At 44.8% G+C, this 27,500-nt stretch overlaps 1 protein-coding gene across 5 annotated transcripts in view; it reads right to left on the bottom strand.

The window, feature by feature from the left end:
- The window catches only part of Camta (Calmodulin-binding transcription activator), an 891,447-nt gene that overhangs the window by 303,128 nt on the left and 560,819 nt on the right, over positions 1-27,500 (bottom strand). The gene's annotated exons all lie outside the window — the stretch shown is intronic.

The following is a 27,500-nucleotide window of genomic DNA, read 5'->3' as shown; positions in this document are numbered from 1 at the left end:
ACATATACACCTGCAGCCATATATACACCGGCAGGCACATATACACCTGCAGCCATATATACACCGGCAGGCACATATACACCTGCAGCCATATATACACCGGCAGGCACATATACACCTGCAGCCATATATACACCTGCAGGCACATATACACCTGCAGCCATATATACACCGGCAGGCACATATACACCTGCAGCCATATATACACCTGCAGGCACATATACACCTGCCGCCATATATACACCGGCAGGCACATATACACCTGCAGCCATATATACACCTGCAGGCACATATACACCTGCAGCCATATATACACCTGCAGGCACATATACACCTGCAGCCATATATACACCGGCAGGCACATATACACCTGCAGCCATATATACACCTGCAGGCACATATACACCTGCAGCCATATATACACCGGCAGGCACATATACACCTGCAGCCATATATACACCGGCAGGCACATATACACCTGCAGCCATATATACACCGGCAGGCACATATACACCTGCAGCCATATATACACCTGCAGGCACATATACACCTGCAGCCATATATACACCGGCAGGCACATATACACCTGCAGCCATATATACACTGGCAGGCACATATACACCTGCAGCCATATATACACCTGCAGGCACATATACACCTGCAGCCATATATACACCGGCAGGCACATATACACCTGCAGCCATATATACACTGGCAGGCACATATACACCTGCAGCCATATATACACCTGCAGGCACATATACACCTGCAGCCATATATACACCTGCAGGCACATATACACCTGCAGCCATATATACACCGGCAGGCACATATACACCTGCAGCCATATATACACCGGCAGGCACATATACACCTGCAGCCATATATACACCGGCAGGCACATATACACCTGCAGCCATATATACACCGGCAGGCACATATACACCTGCAGCCATATATACACCTGCAGGCACATATACACCTGCAGCCATATATACACCTGCAGGCACATATACACCTGCAGCCATATATACACCGGCAGGCACATATACACCTGCAGCCATATATACACCGGCAGGCACATATACACCTGCAGCCATATATACACCGGCAGGCACATATACACCTGCAGCCATATATACACCGGCAGGCACATATACACCTGCAGCCATATATACACCGGCAGGCACATATACACCTGCAGCCATATATACACCTGCAGGCACATATACACCTGCAGCCATATATACACCGGCAGGCACATATACACCTGCATGTGATGGATGCAACTGGAAATGAACTGTTAATACAATTCCTAAATTTAACGAAGGTTTATTTACACATCAGGCTGCGTATAACTGACGTTATTTACACATCAGGCTGCGTATAACTGACGTTATTTACACATCAGGCTGCGTATAACTGACGTTATTTACACATCAGGCTGCGTATAACTGACGTTATTTACACATTAGGCTGCGTATAACTGACGTTATTTACACATCAGGCTGCGTATAACTGACGTTATTTACACATCAGGCTGTGCATAACAGAAGTTATTTATACATTAACCCGTGTATAACTGAAGTGACAAACAGTTAGTATTGGATCTTAGTCTTTACCAGAACTGAGGGAGAAACAATGAGGAACGATTGGAATCTACTAGTTTCTACGCAGTCACTCGATAATAAGACAAGAAAACGCAAGTGCGTCAGTGCAGTATTTTTGGACTGACAACGTTAAAAAATATGCTGGACAGTATGTATTTTGTGCAAGAAGTTATTACTTAACCCACAGATGACTGGAACACTAATGTTATTTAGTGCTTTGCAAAGAAACAAATTATTGTGAACCCAACACTCGGTGGGACTGATAGGATCGAAATTGACAAACTGAAACGTAAGGAAGAAACAGGAGGCGGCACAGGTACACTGTACCACCACACATGAAATCCAGGGAAGTCAGAATTACTCTGTTTCAGGACTAAGGAACTGCTGGAGATAAATTCCGTTCACGTTTTCACTATTATTGTGATAATATCCACGGAGAAGAGCTCAGTAGAAGCCAAGGCGGTGTGTTAGGGTAATCAGGTTCGACAGGTTAGCTCCAATTCCTCGGACCAAGAACCCTTTACTAATTACCACATTCTTTCAAGAGTAAGACAGGACCAGGAACCAATACAACTGTTAGCAGTAAGAGGCGAGGTCAGGGAGACAAAGACTTGACTCTGGTAAACTCGAACAGGCGAGTATCGGTGAGTAAACAAGTGAGCGCGTGCGTGCGCCCTCAATGTTGGGGAAACAAAACTACGCAAATTGCTTCCCAAAATGTTACATCCCAGACGTTAAAAGCTAATAGGCAATCATATTGAAAGGAATGAGCGTAGATCACATCTTGTGTGGAAGACGCTGCCTCCGTGTCTCACCCGATGATGGTCCCATTACACTGCTGAAATAACTACGCGCTCCGCTACATGCTTTATCATGACCTGTGACATACTTGTCACCAGTTTCGAGAGTTTTTCTACTACCCTCACAACCTGGCCTGGGGAGACGCTTTCTTTGTTGATTGCCTGGTCAATCAGGCTGTTGCTGCTGCTGGCGACCCGCTGGTCCACAAATCCACCGCAGCCTGGTTGACCTGGCATTTCCTGATTGACATGCCTGTAACAGTTTTAAAACGGTTAATGAATTCTGGGAGCACTGCTTGAAGCAAGCTTTCCAAGATGACCGATGGTCAACTAGCCTGTTGTTGCCTGCTAGCTGCGGCCTACATAGCCATCCTTTTTTTTTTTTACAAAAAATGGTTCAAATTTCCTCTGGAAAATCAACAAATGTTCCAGCAATAATTCAAATATCCAGTGATAAGTTGAACAATGTTGGACTACGGATGTTAACAGTGTTCTCTAATTATGCCTATAGCAGCCCTGCTTTTCACTGGCTTTATTCTACAGTTCCTCCTGTATCTCTCACTCCATTAAGAAGTTACGGCAGTGTAAAGGTTGTGAACTGACCCTCAAGTATTTTAACTGTTATATATTATCAGGCATCTTTCTCTTCTCCACTTCAGAGATCACATTCGAAATGTTGAGGTGATAAGACGTACTTAAGAAGTGTTCTTCACTACGTGGTCAATAAACGATCTCTATACATTTTTCAGCACTGATCTCTCCTGCCCTGAAAAAAAGCTGTCAGTACAGAACATTATTTTTAGCCACAACAGTAAAACAGATATAGAGTATCATCATCTCGTTTTGAAGGTTCTCGTAATCCAACTTGTAATTTTTGTGACCGTCGATATGTTTGTTTTACTTGTTACTTCATTCTTTGAGATGACTTTTCTGTTTTGCACCTTGTGCTCATTTTGAGTTGTTCATCCATCCTGTGTCTAGGAAGTTGGAATTTGCCACCAATGAACATCATGACATTTTTCTTTGTCAAACGTAAGACACTTGTTATCTGCATTTTATTCGTCTTTTCTACCGAGGCAGAATTCATGCATATTTTGATATTGCTTTCTGAGGTTGATATGAAGTTGTACTTGGTGAGTTTTATCAATTTGTTATAGGATGAGAAACAGGGTGCTAGGACCATGCCTTAAGGTACTAAACTTTCCACCTCGTTACGACTGGATTTTTTTTTTCTGACTTTTACTTTTTGTGATCTGTTTGCTAGAAATCGGTATGAACATTTCTCCAAATCCTGTAATACCTACTGACTTTATTTCATTAGTTATCACTCTTGTTTTATCATATGCATTCACAGACTCCATGTCAGGGGTGATGTGATGAGGTTACTCACACTGGCGAGGTGAATACGTCTAACACCTTGTATGGTAACCACTGAAGTGGAATTAATGTGGGAAAGTTTGATAGCCGACTACTGCTGATTGCATTGATGGGAAAAAAATGTAAACAGCAGGAGTAGCAGCAGCGGCAGCAGAAGAAACATGAACAGTAGCAAAAACAATAACGAGGACGGGACAACACACATACTGCTCTGCTACAGAAGCTCCAAATAGGTAATTGGTGATCTCACACTTCACCGTTATAAAGTCAAGTTACAAGCCAGAGCAAAGTTTGCCGAGCCTGCCTACCCTGTGGAAGGCCATTTTGCAGCCTCTCACCACCCAGTTTGTCAGCAATTATTGCAGCCCAGGTTTCCTAGGGCACGCTACTTGGGGGAGGGGGGGGACAATGATGGAGTCTTGCTACAAATCTCTCCATTGGCTGCACCATTTTTCTTGGTATGACTCGGAATTGCTGAAAAGGTAAGCTCATATCTTTTATAGTTTTCTCTGATTGTATTTATGCCTTCCTATTTCACCCGAGGTTTATTTACTCCACAAAACCAATTTTGCAGTAGCTACCAGCGAGCCCAGACTAGGTAACCGTGTTCAGGGTTCATCGGACTCTTCCACTATAGTTACTAACTGCATATTTCTCTCGTTATTTTTTAAGCATTGTCGGTCAATTAAACTCAACGCCTGTAAAAGTTCTTTTCGAAAACTTTTCTTCGGACATTAATGGATATATTTTTTATGAATTATCTATACTCTGCAAATTGTTAAATTTTCACTAAAATTAACTTTCCAACCTTATGTAGCTTATTTTACCAGCCTACATAACCAACGTAATGCAAACACAATCCAGCCTATCCTTGGCACGCCAAAATTTACTTACTGTTATTTAACACTGAAAACTGTTTATGTAGAGACGGATTTTCTCAGAGTTACTGCAACAGAGATTTTACACTAATCTTGTTTGGCATAACGATCGTTACTTTATTAACCAAGGCAGCATTCGCAGCCTAAACTATAAATTCAAAGACTTTTCCATAGTTTTAGTCTAAGAACCTTTGTAAACAATGAACGGTCTTTATAAAACTTCTTACGAAAGCTAATTTTACACATCCCTTAAGGAAGGCGTTGGAACCCAGTATATTACCGTGAAAACTGGAGAAATAACGTGGCCGGCAGCGCCCGTCACTGTTTTCTGGAGGTCAGGGAGAATGGCTGCATTATTTGCACGGTGGTAGTGAATAGAGGGCTTGATACTGGCGCCGGCAAGTGTGATGATGGCCACACCCCACACAAACACACTTATTCTTATATGCCATTATCAACCATATTAAGTTTTTTTTTTTTCATTTTAGTTGAACTTGTTCGGTCCCGGGCCCCAGTCTTTTTCCCTTTATATATATATATATATATATATATATATATATATATATATATATATATATATATATATATATATATATATATATATGTCGTGCCGAATATGTAAAACTAGTCAATTAGCAAGAACTCATTTAATATTAAGTCCCTTCAAAAATTTTCTCTTATACGTTTAAAGATATATTTTTTTCATTAATGTTGATGTAAAAATTTATAATTTTGCACCAAAAGAATCTTAGAAAACTTACCTAACCTTATTATAACAAGAACTATTTATTTTAGCCTAATCCAACTAAATATATTTTAGATTTGTTTACAATAATTTAATACTAAACAAACACAGTGAAATATATTTTTTTCGTTAGGTTCAGAATGATTTTGGCGAAATTATTGCATACACAAATTTTCACTTGCCCTATATGGCAAGATGAACGTTGCTATTTAAGCCAAGACCGCAAGTTCTGCCTATTCGGCACGACATTATATATATATATATATATATATATATATATATATATGTATATATATATATATATTATATATATATATATATATATATATATATATTTATATATATATATATATATATATATATATATATAAATATATATATTATATATATATATATATATATATGTATATATGTGTGTGTGTGTGTGTGTGTGTGTGTGTGTGTGTGTGTGTGTGTGTGTAATAATAATTTCGCAAAAATCATGTTGAACCTAACGAAGAAAACATATTTCATTGTGCTTTTTCATTACTAAATTATTGTAAACTTGTATAAAATATTTTTAGTTGGATTAGGCTCAATTAAACTGTGCTGGTTTAATAAGAATAGGTAAGTTTCTTAATGGTCTTTTGTTATAAAATCATTAATTTTGATATTAACATATCTTTAAATGTATAAGAGAAAATTTTAGAAAGGCACGACATTTATTATAAATGTCGTGCCGAATAGGTCAATTAGCAAGAACTCATTTAAAATTAAGTCCTTTCTAAAATTTTCTCTTATACATTGAAAGATATGTTAATATAAAAATTAATGATTTTATACCAAAAGAGCCTTAGGAAACTTACCTAACCTTATAACAAGCACAATTTAATTCAGCCTAATCCAACTAAATACATTTTATACAAGTTTACTATAATTTAATAATGAAAAAACAATGAAATATTTTTTTTCGTTAGGTTCAAAATGATTTTTGCGAAATTATTACATACACAAATTTTCGCCTGCCCTATTCGGCAAGAAGTGAGTTGCTATTTAAGCCAAAAATCACAAATTTTACTTATTCGGCACGACATATATAGCAATGTTTCATCAGTGAGTCTGTTATGACAATTCTCTGTGTAATAGCAGACTTCATATTCTGCCAACACTGTAATTACTGATTAGAGACACCAGGGTTGGAATCCCTTTCGATCGGTTCCCTGCCTATGTCTCCGCCCGCCTGTCCCTCTGCCTGCCCGCACCGGACGAAATCTATAGACAAAGCCTTTGGGGAAAAGACTCTGGAGCAGACAAAACTTACAGTAGACCTTCAGGACGAAGACTTGGTTACCTGTAGTCGCTTCCTGAGGTCACCGCCCCGGCGGCCCGGTCCCAGACCAGGACTCCAGGTTGCTGGCTTGATGGATTATGCTCCTAGTTGAAGAATTACACACTTCCGCAACATTTGGGAATCTTTAATTGTGGAAACGTTTCGCCAACAAATGACGAAAGGTTTTCACAGGAAACATTTCCTCAGTCCGGTACAGAGATGAATGGCGGAATATGATATAGGAATTGCTCTTTAAAACCCTTTCAAGATTCTTGATAATGTGGACATCAGCACAATCGTTCTTGAGTTTGTTTTTTTTTCAATTTCTCTGTTGCCACCTTCGTGGAGTGGGGCTATCTATATCAGTGGTTTACAGTGACTGTGGAATGACTCCCGTATCCAGCCGTCTCCTCCTCCTCCATACAATATTTAGGGCACGTGATAATGTCTTCTCGCAATTCTTGATGAATATGGAGTTCCATGAGTCAGTGCCTGGGACGGAGTGCATGGGCATGCAGTCAATGGCTTCTTCGAAGTGGGTGATACCTGGAGAGGGTTTCAGGGGTCAATCCCCCCACGACCCGGTCTGAGAAAAAGCCTCATGGTGAATTATGCCCTGATCAGCCAGGCTGTTATATCAGAGATTATGGAGAGATCTGTAGCGTTTTGCGCCTCGTTCACGAAGAACTCACTTCGGTCGTCAATCTTTAGGCTGATTACGGCAGACAAAACCTACAGAGGAAAGATGTTCGGATATTTATACCTCACTAATGAGAGGTTGTTGAGCGTCTCTGCTTCTTAAGATGGACTGATGACTGAATATCTAGACGAAAAGTAGAGGGGTGGGGCCAGGAAATATGTGGGTGGAGGGGTGAGACGGGGGGGGGGGACTACAACCTCACTCCCTCCTACTGCACAACACCGGCCCTGTCTCCCTCTATTCTCCCATCCAACAACGACATTATCTTCCTTTTTTCATTCAACAGTGATCCTCTCTCCATACCTGGAGGTTACCTGGAGGTTATTCCGGGGATCAACGCCCCCGCGGCCCGGTCCATGACCAGGCCTCCCGATGGATCAGGGCCTGATCAACTAGGCTGTTACTGCTGGCCGCACGCAGTCCAACGTACGAGCCACAGCCCGGCTGATCCGGCACTGACTTTAGGTATCTGTCCAGCTCTCTCTTGAAGGCAGCCAGGGGTTTATTGGCAATTCCCCTAATGCTTGATGGGAGGCTGTTGAACAGTTTTGGGCCCCGGACACTTATGGTGTTTTCCCTTAGTGTACCAATGGCGCCCCTACTTTTTATTGGGGGCATTTTGCATCGCCTGCCCAGTCTTTTACTTTCGTAGGGAGTGATTTCTGTGTGCAGATTTGGGACCATTCCTTCCAAGATTTTCCAAGTGTAGATTATGATATATCTCTCCCTCCTGCGTTCCAACGAGTACAAGTCAAGTGCTTCCAAGCGTTCCCAGTAGTTAAGGTGCTTGACAGAACTTATACGTGCAGTAAAGGATCTCTGTACACTCTCTAGATCTGCGATTTCACCTGCTTTGAATGGAGATGTTAATGTACAGCAGTATTCCAGCCTAGAGAGAACAAGTGATTTGAAAGGGATCATCATGGGCTTGGCATCTCTCGTTTTGAAAGTTCTCATTATCCATCCTATCATTTTCTTTGCACGTGCGATCGTGGCACTGTTGTGATCCTGGAAAGTGAGATCCTCAGACATTACTACTCCCAGGTCCCTTACATTAGTTTTCCGCTCTATTGTATGGCCGGAGTCAGTAGTATACTCTGTTCTAGTTATTATCTCCTCCAGTTTTCCATAACGGAGTAGTTGGAATTTGTCCTCATTGAACATCATATTGTTTACCGTTGCCCATTGGAAAACTTTGTTTATATCTTCTTGGAGATTAACCGCGTCCTCAGCAGATGACAGCCTCATGCAGATCCTAGTATCATCCGCAAAGGATGATACGGTGCTGTGGTGTATATCTCTGTTTATGTCTGATATGAGGATAAGGAATAAGATGGGGGCGAGTACTGTGCCTTGTGGAACAGAGCTCTTCACTATGGCAGCCTCCGATTTAACTCTGTTGACCACTACTCTTTGTGTTCGATTTGTTAGGAAGTTGAAGATCCATCTCCCCACTTTCCCAGTTATTCCTTTAGCACGTATTTTATGGGCTATTACGCCATGATCGCATTTGTCAAATGCTTTTGCAAAGTCTGTGTATATTACATCTGCATTCTGATCCACCTTCCTTCACTCAACAGTAATCCTCTCTCCTTCAACAGTGGTCCACCTTCCTCCACTCAGTGATCTCTCCTTCAACAGTGGTCCACCTTCCTCCACTCAGTGATCCACCTTCCTCCACTCAGTGATCTCTCCTTCAACAGTGGTCCACCTTCCTTCACTCAACAGTGATCCTCTCTCCTTCAACAGTGATCCACCTTCCATCACTCAACAGTGATCCTCTCTCCAACAGTGGTCCACCTTCTTTCACTTAACAGTGATCCTCTCCAACAGTGATCCACCTTCTTTCACTCAACAGTGATCCCCTCTCCTTCAAACAGTGGTCCACCTTCCTTCACTTAACAGTGATCCTCCCTCCCTCAGCGGTGGTCCACCTTCCTTCACTCAACAGTGATCCTCCCTCCCTCAGCGGTGGTCCACCTTCCTTCACTCAACAGTGACCCTCCCTCCCTCAGCGGTGGTCCACCTTCCTTCACTCAACAGTGATCATCCCTCCCTCAGCGGTGGTCCACCTTCCTTCACTCAACAGTGATCCTCCTCCCTCACGTCCCCTCACACACTAAATCATAGGGGAGGGGAGACAGCCATCTAAATAAATTGAAATTTTTAAGCGAATTGAATCATTGTTTCTTTATGTTAATATTTGTGTGTGCTGAACTCTTTATCTGAGAGGGTTGAACTACAGCTCTTAGGCCCCGACTTTACTCGGTAACTGCCTGGTTTGGCTAAATCCCGACTCTTTGATATATACCTCTGATATACCTTTGATGAGTCTCGAGAGTTTTACTACTCTCGGAGCCCGGCCATGGGCCAGGCTCGTCTGGTGAGCTTTGTTTCATCTTCTAGTTTTTCCATATTTTAGTGATGTGAGACTTAGCTCTCTATTCTCAGTGTTCCTAGTTCCCGGGCCTTTTGCGTATCAGTATGTTCATGTGCTACCGTTCACAGGATGGATATGGGATACACAATAAACTAGCCTCTTCGGCGGCAAAATCTAATCTGTAAGTAATATGACTGCCAGTATCTCTCACGCTGGTGTTACATTGGTCTAGCGGCGAGAAACAAGTGCAAGAGGGCACAGTTGGAAGTTAAAGACACAGGTAAGTCACAGGGATGTCATGAGAGTATTTCTTCAGCCCGAGGTGTTCATGAAAGGGAATGACCTCATGACGAAGTTGTGGAGGCAGGTGCCATACAACTGGTATGACAGGACCCACGAGGATAGGCGGGAGTAAACTCAACAACTGGCAAGTTAAGAGTCAGGGCTAGGAGCTGAGACTCGAACCCTACAGCTACAAATGGGTGAGTACACACACACACACACAGACCAAAGTATCATCTCTACAAACAATATAATTAACAAGACGCTACGACCTCAGCTAACCACCTACAAACCAGTGTAGTAGAAATAGTAATAGTTGTGACATTTGACCGCCCTCAAGCGAGGAGGCTACGACCCCAATTACCCTCAGGCGAGGGGATCTACGACCCCCAAACGGCCACCCTCTGGCTAGGAGGGGAGGGAAGGGATCTACGACCCCCAAACGGCCACCCTCTGGCTAGGAGGGGGGGTCTACGACCCCCAAACAACCACCTTCAGGGTGAGCCAAACACACGCCAATCAACCAGAAATGTGGCCTACAATTTAAGGATTAATCACAGTAGAGCTGGTGAGGCGGCGGCCGCCATTACACCGCCACCGCCATCACGTCGCCACCGCCACCGCCACCACGCTCATGGCATGTACTTCACATTTCAGGAGACTCCCTGGTGTTGCGTGGATGAATGTGTGTTACTGTCACAGAGACAGTTTGTCGAGTAAAATGAATTTATGAAAAAAGATGCATTCTGGGTCGTCTCAATTTCTTGATTTTTTTTTTGTTCCTTTGAGAGCACTAGAGATTTAAAATGTGTCACCACTGGCAATATTTAAGTTATTCTGAAAGTTCTCATTATCCACCCCGTCATCTTCCTGGCTGTCGTGACCTTGGTTCTACTGTGTTCTCTGAAAAATTAGCTCACATAATTACTCCCAGGTCTTTCATGTGTTTCGTTGTATCTGACGAGCCTCTGAGTTTTGTAGACAGTGTTCCTTTTCAGTTCATCATTCCTTCCATATCTAAGCAGAGGGAAATTATCACCATTGAACGTCATGTTGTTCTCCACTGCCCAATGGAAAACACTGCTTATATTTTCCCGCAATTTTTCAGTAGTGACTTCCATTCTTATTTTAGTTCATTATTATTATTATAATCAAAAAGAAGCGAGCTTATTTTAGCATCTGCAAATGATGATACAAAACTGTGACCGTTTTTTTTATCAATATCTGCTACGAGGATAAGAAACAGGAAATTATTATAATCATGGGGAAGCGCTAAACCCGTAGGATTATACATTGTCTGTGGGGAGAATGGAAGGAACTGGAACACAGATCCAATTCCCTATATCAAGAGCCCCTCACCAGCGTCAAGGAACCTCCCTTGAGGGAATAAAATAGGAAAGGTACCAGGACAGTGCCTTGGAGTACATGGCAATATACGCTAGAAACCGAACCCTTTCTTACCGTGGTACCGTCGCCACTACTAGGCGACCCTGACCTCCCAATTAATGACTGGAGAAGCCAAGATCACCGTCTCCTCACAGTAGGCCGCCACAGTATTTTATCCCCACGTTAATTACACCAACCTAATAGTGCCTTGTGGGAGGGGAAGGAGGGAGAGAGGAGGGGTAGTGGCTTGCATGCTACCTCCAGTGTTGCATGACCATAACCAACAGTGTTGCCCTCACCCACCAGTGTTGTACTGACCCACCACTGTTGTGCTCCATTACAGGGTAACCAGCTGTTGGTTTAGCTAGCAAAACAAGCACTTTGCTCTATGCGTATTTATAATTTGTGTGTGTGATTAGCACATTTATTTTATAGAAATGTTAACGCATCATACTGAAAAGTTATGGACGAGTGTGATGACAGTGGCTCACACTCAGACCTGATCAATACGAAACTGATAACTGAACTGTCGTTAAACACCTATCCTGCCTAAACAATTCTAAATGAGGTAATTCATGGTGATTCTATGAATATGTTTGTCATATATTAGGACTGTGTGTTAAATAGTTAAAATTGTTGAAAAGTCATTATTGTTTAATGCACAAGGCGATTGTGTTTTGTTGCGATGAAGTCTGGGATCGTCTCCCCCCCCCCCCCCATTCCAACTTTAGGGATTAAAGTATTCTTGACTGGTGGTGAACAGGTTACATGCAGCTTTAATAACCCTCGTAGAGTCGATTGGTTTTAAACCCCATTAGCCGACTGCTTCCCCCTCAAAGCCGGGTTTTGCTAGTTGAAGGTAGTGGGGAGTGGTGGAGCGACACGTACGAAGAACGTAAGTCATCAACCGTGTTGATTATTCTTAATACTCCTCTACCTGGTAAGTGTCATCACTATCTAAAACCTTGCTCGGGGGAAAGGGGTAGGAACCATCTGGGGAGGAACCTTCTGGAGGAGGAACCTTCTGGAGGAGGAAGCTTCTGGGGGTGACCTCCTTCAGGTGTAACCCCTCTGGGGTGCGTATCTCTGGGGGAGGGGGGAGTCATTCACAGAGTGGAAGTGTCACTATAGAGGATGGGAAAGTTTTATCCTGGGAGCCACAGGGGAGACGGAGGGCCCACCCTTCTTCCTTCCAAACTCCAATCACCGACTTTTTCTTCCCCCTCCCCCATCCTAAACTTTCCTCCCCCCCCCTTCCTTTCCCCCCCATTCCCAAACCTCGCGTCATTTTCCCCTAATTCCCCATTTTCTCATCTTAAACCCCCGCCACTGAAGCTATTTCTTACTACAATAAGAAGGAATGTGACTTTGATGAAGAGGGAGGTTCTCATCCCTGGTCTGGACAATGGGAGACCCAGTCAGTGTGAGAGAGGAGCTTTACCAGGGATGGCACCAGCCTACACACAGAAAGGATTCCAGTTCACTTGAAAAATGATATGGTCTTTCATTGTCCTTATGAAGACAGGGTAATGAGAGCTCCCCGGAACACCGGAGGAGCGCCGTGTGTCTCACTGAAAGTAACGTCAGAACACACGAGGACTCTGTGTTTGTCTTACTGAAATTAGTTTCAGAATACACGGAAGGACTACCATACGTCTTATTTAAACCAACTTCAGAACACACGGGGGAGGGGAGGGGAGAGGAGAGAGAATAAAGAGGAAGTAAGGAGAGTTGAACGGAACTCCTAAAATATATAAAGCACTTTATATATTACCTCTACGGATTTAGCGCTTCTGCAATATAATATTATAAGGCAATTCTACACACACATACACAAAATGATGACACAGCATCGAAGCCATATCTAAGCCAAAGTTACTACACAGCAACATCAGAAAAGAAGACAATTATATAAGAGCAGGTAATAAGGTTGAACAAGGAAGGAAGGGAACTCAATAGAAATGACCAGGACGTCTGCTAGATGAACGTAAGATTTAGGGAGGTATTTTCAGTGGAATAAGGAATATTGATAGGGAGTAAAAACAGTATAACCAACAAGTACTGGACACAGTGCACACTACGGGGTGAGAGGTAAAGAAACTACCGCGTAAGCTAGATACCTCGAACGCAATGGGAGCAGGCAACAACTTTCAGTGGGTTCCGAGAGAGGGAGCAGAGGAACAGTTTGAACCACTAGTAACTATCTGCAACAATCGCTGGTAAAACAGTGAATACAGTCCTGATTTTTAAAAAGGGGATAGACACGTAGCATTAAACTATAAACCAGTGTCATCGACCTGCATAGTATGTAATTAAGTTGAAGATTATCAGAAGAATAGTGGAGCACCAGGAAATGAACCGGTTTTAGATCAAAGAAGCACTAAACCTACAAGGGTGCCGATTTTGGAGATGGCAGATCTTGTCTCGTAAATCTGCTGGAGTTCTATGATAAGGTAACGAAAGTTAGGTAGCAGAGAGAGAGAGAGAGAGAGAGAGAGAGAGAGAGAGAGAGAGAGAGAGAGAGAGAGAGAGAGAGAGAGGGACGGATGGACTATGTTTTTGGACTAAAAGTAAGTCTCTATACAATACTGCATAAGACAGTGGAACAAAAGCTAGAGGGGCAGACAGGAATAACAGGAAGAACACTACAGTCAAGGAATACGTAACATGAAGGAAACCATACACGACGTATTACTGTGGGAATAAATGTCGGAATGGGCAAGTGTGACGACTGGAGTTCCACAAGTGTCAACACTGGGACCAGTATTCTTTTTTTGCAAACCATACGCAACATGACTGAAGAAACAGTCAGGGTACCTTGTTTGCTGACGATATGAAACTAATGAGAAGGATGCTGACAACAGCAGACAAAGAAAGACTACAAATGGATGTGGAAAAACTACAGGATTGTGTGAAAAGTGGCTACTAGGAATTAACCCCAGCAAATGCAAAGTTACGAAAATTAGGGAAGCGAAAAAAAGACGAGAAATAACAGACTCGGAGGGAAAGAGATGAACTTCGGGTAGAAGAACAGTGTAAGTCTATGACCTGAGGAATATTAACCGAGTAGCCGCAACATCAGATTGACAAATTTAATGATAGCTTTCAGGAACCTCAACAAAGAGTCATTTACGACACTATATAAGAACATTTGTCAGGCCGATCTTGGAGTATGCAGCACCAGTACCGAACCCAGGAGATTATTATTATTATAATCAAGGAGGAAGCGCTAAACCCGGAGGATTATACAGCGCCTGGGGGGGGGGATGTGGAAGGCATTCAGGCTTAATTCGGGGAACTGGAGCACAGATCCAATTCCCTAAATCAAGAGCCCCTCACCAACATCAAGGAACCTTCCTTGAGGGAGAAAACCCAAAAGCTGCCAGCGGAAGGGCGGGGCCAGGAGCTGAGACTCAACTAATGCAATCACAAATAAGATGATTTTACCTGTTTCTTTGCTCTTGCAACCCAACCTGGTTTCAGGCTTAATTGTTAACTGGTTGCTCAACCAGGCTCTTGCTGCTAGCAGCCCGCTAGCCTACATAGCCTGGTTGACCTAGCCCTCCGTGAAAGTGATGCGTTTGATTATAATCATAGAAGCTAAGATGATAGTCATTCAGTGCTGCAGGCTTGATACACCGTCCCAGTGCATCATTCAGTGCAGAGAGTACTGCAGGCTTGATACACCGTCCCAGTGCATCATTCAGTGCAGAGAGTACTGCAGGCTTGATCCACCGTCCCAGTGCATCATTCAGTGCAGAGAGTACTGCAGACTTGATACACCGTCCCAGTGCATCATTCAGTGCAGAGAGTACTGCAGGCTTGATCCACCGTCCCAGTGCATCATTCAGTGCAGAGAATACTGAAGGCTTGATACACCGTCCCAGTGTATCATTCAGTGCAGAGAGTACTGCGGGCTTGATACACCGTCCCAGTGCATCATTCAGTGCAGAGAGTACTGCAGGCTTGATACACCATCCCAGTGTATCATTCAGTGCAGAGAGTACTGGAGGCTTGATACACCGTCCCAGTGCATCGTTCAGTGCAGAATGTACTGCAGGCTTGATACACCGTCCCAGTGCATCATTCAGTGCAGAGAGTACTGCAGGCTTGATACACCGTCCCAGTGCATCATTCAGTGCAGAGAGTACTGCATGCTTGATACACCGTCCCAGTGCATCGTTCAGTGCAGAGTGTACTGCAGGCTTGATACACCGTCCCAGTGCATTTAATGCAGAGAGTGCTGCAGGCTTGATACACCGTCCCAATGTATCATTCAGTGCGGAGAGTACTGCAGGCTTGATACACCGTCCTTGTGCATGTTGTAAATGTGTTCCACCTCAGAAAAATATAAAGGTGAAAATTCTTTGAATAAAAAAATCCGAGTGAAGGGAGAGCGAGTGTAAAAAATAGAAGGAGGAGGAGAGGGAGAAAATGGAGAGAGAATTTGATAAATAGGAGAGATGGAAAGAACCATATGAATGGAAGAGAGGGAAGAGAACACCAAAGGAATTGGAGAGAGGACACTGAAACAAAGGGAGGAAAAGAAGGAGAGAGGGGAAGAGACGAAGGAGAAACGAAGAAGAGACGAAGGGGAAGAGACGAAGGAGAAACGAAGAAGAGACGAAGGAGAAAAGGGCAAAAATGAGAAATAGGAAAAAAGAGGGGGTGAAAAGAATGAGAGTTGATGATGAAGAGGGGAAGAAGGAAAGCAGAAAGAAAATGAGAAGATGGAGAGAGGAAGAAAGGGGAGAAAGGAGGAAGAAAAAATGAAGAGGGAGAGAACTGAGAAAAGAGAAAGGGGGGAGAAAAGGAGAAGAGAAGCAAGAAAATGGGAAAAGGGAGAGAGGTGGGAAGAGCAAACCCTTCATGCAAGAGGGAGTTATAGGCGACGTTATAATTACAAAAATACTTTTTAATCTTTTCCTGCAAGAGAGAGAGAGAGAGAGAGAGAGAGAGAGAGAGAGAGAGAGAGAGAGAGAGGAACAAAGACTTACTATATACTGAGAGAGACAGAAACAGCCCCCCCCCCACAAGCTTCACAATTACCACTATCATAATCATAAAAGCCGCTGTTATTTCTAGGTGACTACATAAGCAGTGTGTTGATACCCTCTTCTGTTTACTCTATATAACAGACATATTACTGACATACCTCTGGCTGTTTCCGTGAATGTACTTGATAAGTTCCTCATGTCATTTCCTGATCAGCCGGGCTGTGGTGCCTACGTGAGGCCAACACCAACAGACTGGTCGATCGGACTTGCTCTAGTAAGGTGATTATCATCACCAACATCGCCACTACCCTCACTACCAACACTTACCACCAACACCATCACTATTACGAAGTGTATAACAGCCTGCACACCAAATAAGCAAACTGGTACTTACAATGTGTACACTATTTACAATATATACAGAAATGTGAGAGCAAGTGTACAACACGGTGTTCAGAGGCAAAAAGGAAGCAGCCAGACAAAGCACCATGATCGACCAGCAGCCCAGACAAGTCTGTTAAACCTGGTGTAACAAGTGAACCACATTGGTTCACAGCTCTGCCAGGGTTGTCTGTGACTGGACGATGAACCCAGGTACTGATATAACAACAGGGCCCTTATTGGTCGTTAAATCTTTAGCACCTGGATCACTGGTCCAGAGGCAGCCTGTATGGGAGTGTGACATACGCAGAACAAAATGTAACATACACGTAGCATGGCACAATCACCAACAATTATCACCAACACCAACAATCACCAATACCATCACCAACAATTATCACTAACACTATCACAAATACCAAAACGAATCACCACACCAACACCGTCACCAACACAAAACACTAATAATAACAAAACACAGGTAATAACAGGTGTTTCCTGGACCACCTCAATAGGGATCAAACAACTGACACCTCGTAATCGTTCAGTATCATTTGCTGAGTTTTCCAATATAAAGGAAAAACAAGACGATAGGTAAAGGTGAAAGATATGAGGGATAGTGAATGTGAGAGACATGAGGGATAGTGAATGTGAGAGACATGAGGGATAGTGAATGTGAGAGACATGAGGGATAGTGAATGTGAGAGACATGAGGGATAGTGAATGTGAGAGACATGAGGGATAGTGAATGTGAGAGACATGAGGGATAGTGAATGTGAGACATGAGGGATAGTGAATGTGAGACATGAGGGATAGTGAAGGTGAGAGACATGAGGGATAGTGAAGGTGAGAGACATGAGGGATAGTGAAGGTGAGACATGAGGGATAGTGAAGGTGAGAGACATGAGGGATTGTGAATGTGAAAGACATGAGGGATGGTGAATGTGAGACATGAGGGATAGTGAATGTGAGAGACATGAGGGATGGTGAAGGTTAGAGACATGAGGGATAGTGAAAGTGAGAGACATGAGGGATAGTGAAGGTGAGACATGAGGGATTGTGAATGTGAAAGACATGAGGGATAGTGAATGTGAGAGACATGAGGGATAGTAAATGTGAGAGACATGAGGGATGGTGAAGGTGAGAGACATGAGGGATGGTGAAGGTGAGAGACATGAGGGATGGTGAAGGTGACAGACATGAGGGATAGTGAATGTGAGAGACATGAGGGATGGTGAATGTGAGAGACATGAGGGATGGTGAATGTGAGACATGAGGGATGGTGAAGGTGAGACATGAGGGATGGTAAAGGTGAGAGACATGAGGGATGAAGGTGAGAGACATGAGGGATGGTGAAGGTGACAGACATGAGGGATGGTGATGACAGACATGAGGAATGGTGAAGGTGAGAGACATGAGGGATGGTAAAGGTGACAGACATGAGGAATGGTGAAGGTGAGAGACATGAGGGATGGTGAATGTGAGAGACATGAGGGATAGTGAATGTGAGAGACATGAAGGATAGTGAATGTGAGAGACATGAGGGATGGTGAATGTGAGACATGAAGGATAGTGAATGTGAGAGACATGAGGGATGGTGAAGGTGAGAGACATGAGGGATGGTGAATGTGAGACATGAGGGATAGTGAATGTGAGACATGAGGGATGGTGAAGGTGACAGACATGAGGGATGGTGAATGTGAGAGAAATGAGGGATAGTGAATGTAAGAGACATGAGGGATGGTGAAAGTGAGAGACATGAGAGATGGTGAATGTGAGACATGAGGGACAGTGAACGTGAGAGACATGAGGGATGGTGAATGTGAGAGACATGAGGGATGGTGAATGTGAGAGACATGAGGGATGGTGAATGTGAGACATGAGGGATGGTGAATGTGAGAGACATGAGGAATAGTGAATGTGAGAGACATGAGGGATGGTGAATGTAAGAGACATGAAAGATAATGTTGAGATGGGGAAGACTAATTGAGAAGCATTAAGATAGACAAGAGGAAGGAAACGTTGAATAAAGGCAAGAGGAATGGAGAATGTTTAAGGATAAAAGAGGAACGTAGAGACAAGAAAGAAATGAACAATATAAAAATAGCGAGAAAGAGGAATGGCGAGTTAATATTAATGAAACACATTAATATTGTGAGGAGAGAGAGAGAGAGAGAGAGAGAGAGAGAGAGAGAGAGAGAGAGAGAGAGAGGGGGGGGGATTTCTCTCTCTCCTGTTATTACAATAAATCCACAGTCTTCCCTCCTCCTCACAGTTAGTCTCCTCACAGCCCCACAGTTAGTCTCCCCACACCCACGGATAGTTTTCTTAACCCCCCACAGCTAGTCCCCCACCCCCAGGGGAAGTCTCCCCACTCACCCCAGAGGAAGTCTTCCCGCCTCTCTCCCCACCCGGCGGCGACAATTTGGTTGTTGGGTAGAGAGCGTCGTCATGTCTGGCCACACAGCCTCTCTTATCAAAGCAAAGGAAACATATCTGAACAACAGCTTCGCCAGCCTAGCTTTTCATTTCTAACTTCTTTTTTTTTTTTTTTGGTAAAGCGGCGTCCTAACTTCTGACGATAATTATTGCCAACTTCACCATTTACAAACTTTTTTTATTCTTCTCTCTCGCTGGTCAAGTTCTGGAATATAACATTAATGGATATAAAGCTACTTCTCTAACGTGCGTGTGCGCTCGTGTGGGCACGCACACGCACGCACGCACGCACGCACGCACGCACGCACACACACACACACACACACACACACACACACACACACACACACACACACACAGGCGCATGTAAAAGGGAGGGCACTGCAATGGATAAGGGAATACCTGACAGGGAGGCAGCAACGAGTCATGGTACGTGAAGAGGTATCACAGTGGGCGCCTGTTACGAGCGGGGTCCCACAGGGGTCAGTTCTAGGACCAGTGCTATTTTTGATATATGTGAACGACATGATGGAAGGAATAGACTCTGAAGTGTCCCTGTTCGCAGATGACGTGAAGTTGATGAGAAGAATTAAATCGGACGAGGATGAGGCAGGACTGCAAAGAGACCTGGACAGGCTGGACATGTGGTCCAGTAACTGGCTTCTCGAATTCAATCCAGCCAAATGCAAAGTCATGAAGATTGGGGAGGGGCAAAGAAGACCGCAGACAGAGTATAGGCTAGGTGGACAAAGACTACAGACCTCACTCAGGGAGAAAGACCTTGGGGTGACCATAACACCGAGCACATCACCGGAGGCACACATCAACCAAATAACCACTGCAGCATACTGGCGCCTGGCAAACCTGAGAATAGCGTTCCGATACCTTAATAAGGAATCGTTCAAGACACTGTACACTGTGTATGTTAGGCCCATACTGGAGTATGCAGCACCAGTCTGGAACCCACACCTGGTCAAGCACGTCAGGAAGTTAGAGAAAGTACAAAGATTTGCAACAAGGCTAGTCCCAGAGCTCAAGGGAATGTCGTACGAGGAAAGGTTAAGGGAAATCGGACTGACGACTCTGGAGGACAGAAGGGTCAGGGGAGACATGATAACGACATACAAGATACTGCGGGGAATAGACAAGGTGGACAGAGATAGGATGTTCCAGAGGGGACACAGGGACAAGGGGTCACAACTGGAAGCTGAAGACTCAGACGAGTCACAGGGACGTTAGGAAGTATTTCTTCAGTCATAGAGTTGTCAGCAAGTGGAATAGCCTAGCAAGTGAAGTAGTGAAGGCAGGAACCATACATAGTTTTAAGAAGAGGTATGACAAAGCTCAGGAAGCAGAGAGAGAACCCAGTAGCGATCAGTGAAGAGGCGGGGCCAGGAGCTGAGTCTCGACCCCTGCAACCACAATAAGGTGAGTACAATTAGGTGAGTACACACACACACAGCATATTAAGTAAAATAAGATGGTACCACCTCTAAGTGCCAGATCAACCAGGCTGTGCTGGATATGTGGGCCAGCAGGCCGCCGGCAGTAACAGCATGATCAGGCAAGCACTAAACAAGCCAGGCCCAGGGTCTGGGTACGAAAGTAAGAAAACTCTCGAAAGTCTTCGAAGGTATATCAAAGGTTTGGTATGGTACACGAACGTGAATGGAATATCAAACAAGAGAGACGAATTGAAAGAACGAATAGCAAACGCAACCCCAGACATCATAGCTCTCACAGAGAAGATAAATTAACTTAACATACACAAAAGTCAAAGCAGGATATCAAGCAGTGTTAACTTTCTCAGCTCGCCCATTACCCTGTCCAGGACATAGCTCCAGGAGACCTTGCCTACCTGGAGTCTACCTGGAGTTCCAGGGGTCAACGCCCCCCACGGCCCAGTCTTTGACCAGGTCTCCCGGTGGATCAGGGCTTGATGAGCCAGGCTGTTACTGCTGACCGCAAATAGTCCAACGTACAAACCACAGCCCAGCTGATCGGGTACTAACTTTAAGCATCTATCCAGCTCTCTCTTGAAGGCAACCAGAGGTCTGTTGGTAATTTCCCTTATGCCTGTTGAACAGTCTTGGGCCCCGTCTATGTAAGAGTGTGAGCATCTGATACTTTATCTCAAGAATAGGACGAAGATGAACCGACAAGAATGGTGAGAGTTTCACGGTCACCATTCCTGGATCCACAGGAGATCTCTGGAAATACCGTGGCCTCTCAGAAAGTCCACCTGACGGTACTGTTGCGTAGTATCTCAGCACCGCAATTATTGAAAGAACAAGCAGAGTTCCAGAGAATGACCCTCCCCACAGTCCTCGCTACATAAGGAAGCAATGGGGACGAGTACTGGGCTCTCATGGCTAGGGCTGGTCAAGGATTGGGCCACGGGGGCGTTGACCCCCGGAACACCCTCCAGGTAGACTCCGGGTAGACCACTCAAACCCATGTACCACTTTGGGTTCACAAGAATGTAACCTCTGAACCACTATGGGTTCACAAAACTGTAACCCCTCTACCACTGAGGGTTCAAAAGAATGTAACCCCTGAACCACTATGGGTTCACAAGTATGTAACCCCTGAACCACTATGGGTTCACAAGACTGTAATCCCTCTACCACTGTGGGTTCAAAAGAATGTAACCCCTCTACCACTGTGGGTTCAAAAGAATGTAACCCCTGAACCACTATGGGTTCACAAGAATGTAACCTCTGAACCACTATGGGTTCACACAACTGTAACCCCTCTACCACTGTGGGTTCAAAAGAATGTAACCCCTCTACCACTGTGGGTTCACAAGAATGTAACCCCTGCAACACCGTCGGTTCACCAGAAGACAAGAATGGGAATGATTCCGGTCTGTGGAGAGTGGCTGGACACAACTGTCGGCCAGAAGCACTTTTTGCAAGCTTCCCGACACCCCACTGGAGTTGGGGTAACTATTAAATCATATATACCCCTCACGCCTGTCAATGTGGACTGAGATTTTGCTATATTGTGTGGTCGGGGGCGAGTGGGGATGGAAGGGGGAGGGTGGGGGAGGCGGGAGATATTTAGCAACAGGTTCGAGAGAGAGAGAGAGAGAGAGAGAGAGAGATTCAAAATATTTAGAAAACTGAAAAAGAAAAAATATTTACAACACATAGTGGAGGAGCACATTCTACAGACTTACATAGTTAAACAAACGGTAGATAAGGTGTGGCAAGAAGTCGACAGCAGTAACAGCCTGGTTGATCAGGCCCTGATCCACCGGGAGGCCTGGTCACGGACTGGGCCGCGGGAGCGTTGACTCATGAAACACTCTCCAGGTATACTCCAGGTAGAAAACAGGTAACTAATAACGTGCGTGTGCGCTTGTGTACGCAAACGCACGCGCACACACACACACACACACACACACACACACACAGAGCATATTAACTAAAAATCGTACCACCTTTAAGTGATATGGTAGTAGGTCTTGTACCAGGCCCTGCGGTATCTTCCAGATATGTCATGCATCTCCCCCCCCCCCTCTCTCTCTCTCTCTCTCTCTCTCTCTCTCTCTAACTCTCGGTCCAAAGATTACGCATACAGTACTTTGCAGGCGGTAAACGATATCTGTTTGTTCGAGCCCCGTTATTTCATCTGCCCTGAACACAGCCGTCCACACTGAACAGTACTTCAAGCGAGATAGCACAAGTGATTTAAATAATGGCACCAACAGCAATAGTTTTGGTAGTTTTCATTATCCAGCCTGTCATTTTCCTGGCATTTGCAACATAAGCTTTAATGTGTTCCCTAAATGACAGGTCAACTGACATTATTACACCTTGATCTTCTACGTGTTCCTTTCGTTATAAAAGGTGGTTGTCCTCCAGTTTTGTATACAGTGGCCCTTTTAGGTTCCAAATTCCTCATGAACAATTGGAACCTATCACCAGTGAACACCATGTTATTTTCTGCAGCCCAGTAGAAGACTCTTACATTGTTTTCCTTGTCTTCCACCCACTTGACTTCCATGATTTTCTTATCAGCCGTAAATAATGATACGAAGCTCTGGCTAGTGTTTTTATCTATATCTGCCATGAAGATATGAAGCGGAACCTCGCCTTTCCGCTCCGAGGAATTTTTTTTTTACTTTGCTAAGGCTAAATTTTGCTTTATCACTATTGATTCTGTTCTATTCATCAGAAAGACGAATATCCATTTGCCTACTGTCCCCGTTTTACCAAATGACTATGTACTATCACTATGACCGCGTCAGTCAAATGACTTTGCGAAGTCCACGCATACTACATCTGTATTTTGATTTTCTTCCAATGTATCTGTTATCTTCTAGTAATGGTTCAGCAGCTGTGATAAGCATGATCTTCCTCCTGTGAATTCTCCCCCTTTTCCCCTACCTACTCACCCACTCACCTACCTCCCTACTTACCTACCTCGTCCCATCTCTCTCTCTCCCCCCTTGGCTTCGACCATCGCCTGCTTCCCTACAATCTATCGCATTTAGAGTCAGAGTAAGTCATTGATGATGGCAGTTTGGACAATTAGAGCTGAGTAACGACACTCCAAGTGACTCACAGACTGTCCCCTGAGAGACGTGTGGAAGGAGATGACAGGACGATTGGTCACCGCGGTGACCAATCAGAAGACGCCTCTACTCGAGAGCACATGAGAATAATTTAGACATCCCTACGATCCCCGTTGGGGAGGGGAACACTACATATTCACGATGCATTACTCTAACAGGGTAAAGATTAAACCAGCGAGTGGGGCAGTCTTTTATCGCTCAAAGAGGCCTTCGTTGTCGTCTGCACTGACGACACAGAGGCCGAGAAACTACTTACCACTACTGCTACTACCACTCTACGAGATCAGGGATTTATCTTGACTTCCCCAGCTCTGAGGGCCAGGAGAACTGTATTCCTCAAGCGACTCGACAACCTCATCACTGCACAGGCTACTCAAGAAATCAAATCTATCGAAGCACAGAACCCTTGGGCCAAGGTGGACTACATTACCAAAATACCCAATGCTTCATCCATGCTGAAGGTCACCTTCAGTGACGTCAACATGGCAGCCAGAGCTCTCGCTGAGGGCCTGGCTATTCACTACTTCCACATCAACCCAACCTTCATTGAAGCAGAAAAAATCGTACAAATCCCACACTGCTACAATTGTTACTCATACCTGCATACCACCAAAGACTGCACTGCTAAGGACAAGAAATTCTGCCCCACCTGCGGCCTCGAGGGTCACGATTTCAAAAACTGCACTACTGCCGCACCACCTAAATGCTTGAACTGCAAGAATGACCACCATACTCTCGCGGCCAGATGCCTTACCAGAAGAGACATAGCCAAGAAACAATTCCATCAACAAAAGAAGCCCAACCCACAATCTCATATGCCGCTATCACCAAGCTTCAAGCAGACACCACCAAGATCCTACAAGCCACGCAAGCAGCCTCCACCACTTCCCTGCCAGCTCCTGCTGGTGACTCCACCAAAATTCTTTACTGCATCATGTATGCCCATGTACAGAACGTAGCTGAGACTGGCTCCTTCAATACCACCATCAACGAACTCTTTAAGCTCAACAACATGCCGGGTTTTACATTCCCAGCATCACCACCTTCCACTGAGATTCTCAGATCCACTGCAAATGTCACCAACACCGCCGTTGCTCCACCGCTACCTCAACCTCCACCCGATACTGAGATGCCCCAACCAGAGACCTCTGAGACTTCGGAAGAACCCACCAACGAGAGCCCACCACCACCTGCCTCCACCCCTACCGCTACTGACCAATCAGAAACCCCGACTCGCCCAGCTCAACCACCACCAGCAACCCTACCGATCCTCAAACACGACGGTGCCACGTTCTACACAACGAAATCATACAGAAGAGCTATGCCCTTCCCAGAACTTAGCCAACGACTCCAAAACAACACTGCAAAGTTCACCTGCCACGGAAATCCACCTCCAACCCAAGAATCCATACTCGACATCCTCAACGACAAAAGGCACATCAACTCCAAAATGAATGTACTACTCCTCTCAAGAGCAAAATTCAACGCAGTCATCAACGGCTCCAACAGCAGCTCAGTTACCTAATCACCACCTATCAGCAACTAAAGTCCCCCAGCACTTCGCTCTTTAGCTAAAGCTGGGGTGTGGCTCCAAAACGACCCTGTTTTCCTAGGCACCACTGCCCTTCCAGCCATCTCCTACCAGATATCTGAGAACCAGCCCTACTCTGCTGACTCCAGCACATCTCGCTCCATCACAACCCCCTGCAGTACCTCTGCACATCACGCTCCAGAGTGGTCGGGCCACTCACCTCTGCTAACCCACCTCCTGCTCCACCCTCCCAACCTCTTCCAATTTTCCATCCCTCCCCTACCTCTTCCTTCCCATTCTCACCTATCCTCAGGTCAGAGCCTCGCGAACCCATCCACCACGGGAGGAGAGGAGTCGGGGGAAGGAGACGGGGAGGAGGAGGATACAGTGGAAGGAAAGACCACGAGGGAGGAGGAAGATACAGTGGAAGGAAAGACCACGAGGGAGGAGGAAGATACAGTGGAAGGAAAGACCACGAGGGAGGAGGAGGATACTGTGGAAGGAAAGACCACGAGGGAGGAGAAAGACGGCGACTTAAAAGTTGCCTGAAGACAACTCTGGGGGGTCACCGCCCCCCCCACGACCCGGTCCTACACCAGGCCTGGTTAATAGCCTAACCAACCAGGCTGCTTGTGCTAACTATACGGAGTCCAACGTAGGCACGTTATTTTACAAAATTCACTATGTGGATGGGTGGGGTGGGGGAGGGGATTCGAACCAATGCCATAACCTGCTCAGTAGCGCTAGGCATTTCTATTCAAACTAACATTATCCGCTGGGTTGTGATTTCCTCACTGTTAGGTCAGGCCGTAAAATGTAATGTTTTCAATATATGTATTCCAGGGTCCATTTACAGTCTCGCAGGGTGACACTTTTATGACCCTAACTGTAAACTGCTAAAAGGAATTCTCCAAAATTCACTCCCACTACAAATCCATCTCTCACTCTCAACACGGAGGCCACAATACTTCTCTGAAGGTTCCTCTCGCTACAAATCCATCTCTTACCCTCAGTACGGAGGCCACAATACTTCTCCCTGGTTTCCTCTCACTACAAATCCATCTCTCACCCTCAACACTGACACCACAATACTTCTATTCAGTTCCCTCACTCTGATTTCAACTCTCGCCTTCAACAGGAAGGCCAGGATTAGGCTGTTACTGACGGCCGCACGCAGTCCGACGTGCGAACCACAACCCGGCTGATCAAGAAATGCCTCTGAGGAACTTAAATTCCCTCTTGAAGACAGCCAGGAGTCTGTTAGTCACGTAGCTCGATTGTACATGTATTTGTGGAAATAAAGATTATTATTATTAGTATTATTATTATTATAGTAAGTCTTATGATGTACGAAGGAGAGCTGTTGAGAAGCCTTAAGCCGCTTACACTTATTGTTCTATCTCTCAGTGTACTCACAGTACCTGTTTTTTCATTGGGGCATTTTGCACTGACTGCCCAGCCTCTTGCTCTGATTTCTGTGTGTACAGCTTCGGGAGCAACTGCTGTAGGATTTCCCAGGTGTGAATGATGCATCATTCTCACTGATGTCCCAAGAAGCACAGGTCAATGGACTTCAAACGTTCCCTGTAATTTACGTGCTTGTCTGAATTTATGGCAACACTACAAGCTTTTTCTGTACATTCAATGCGGGTATATATTCAGCCATGCAAGAAGAGACATTGCTGAACAAGTTATCAGTGGGAGAACGTTTCGCTTCGTGTAGTCACGACTTAATAAAGATCTACGCAGCGCGAAACGTGCCAGTGAAGCTTATGTAGAGCGTCTCCTTTCTTGAGCATTGTAAGATCTCTGCATCCAGAGAACTCACAGGTGTCAAGAAATGTTCTTGTCTTCACAGTCGTAGACACCTGCAACATGTTACAACAAGATATTTTGTCTTACGATCAGTAGAAACTTTAAAAAACTGAACATTGAAGACGGAACACCAAGAGAACAGGTGTTCCAGCACTCACCAATGAGCTCTCAGTGAGCACTCACCAGTAAGCTCTCAGTGAGCACTCACCAGTAAGCTCTCAGTGAGCACTCACCAGTAAGCTCTCAGTGAGCACTCACCAATGTGCTCTCAGTGAGCACTCACCAATG

This window comes from Cherax quadricarinatus, chromosome 39 (assembly GCF_038502225.1).
Source record: "Cherax quadricarinatus isolate ZL_2023a chromosome 39, ASM3850222v1, whole genome shotgun sequence".
NCBI lineage: Eukaryota > Metazoa > Arthropoda > Malacostraca > Decapoda > Parastacidae > Cherax > Cherax quadricarinatus.
Note: the sequence above shows the minus strand (reverse complement) of the source record. Positions and strands in the feature narration are given on the sequence as shown.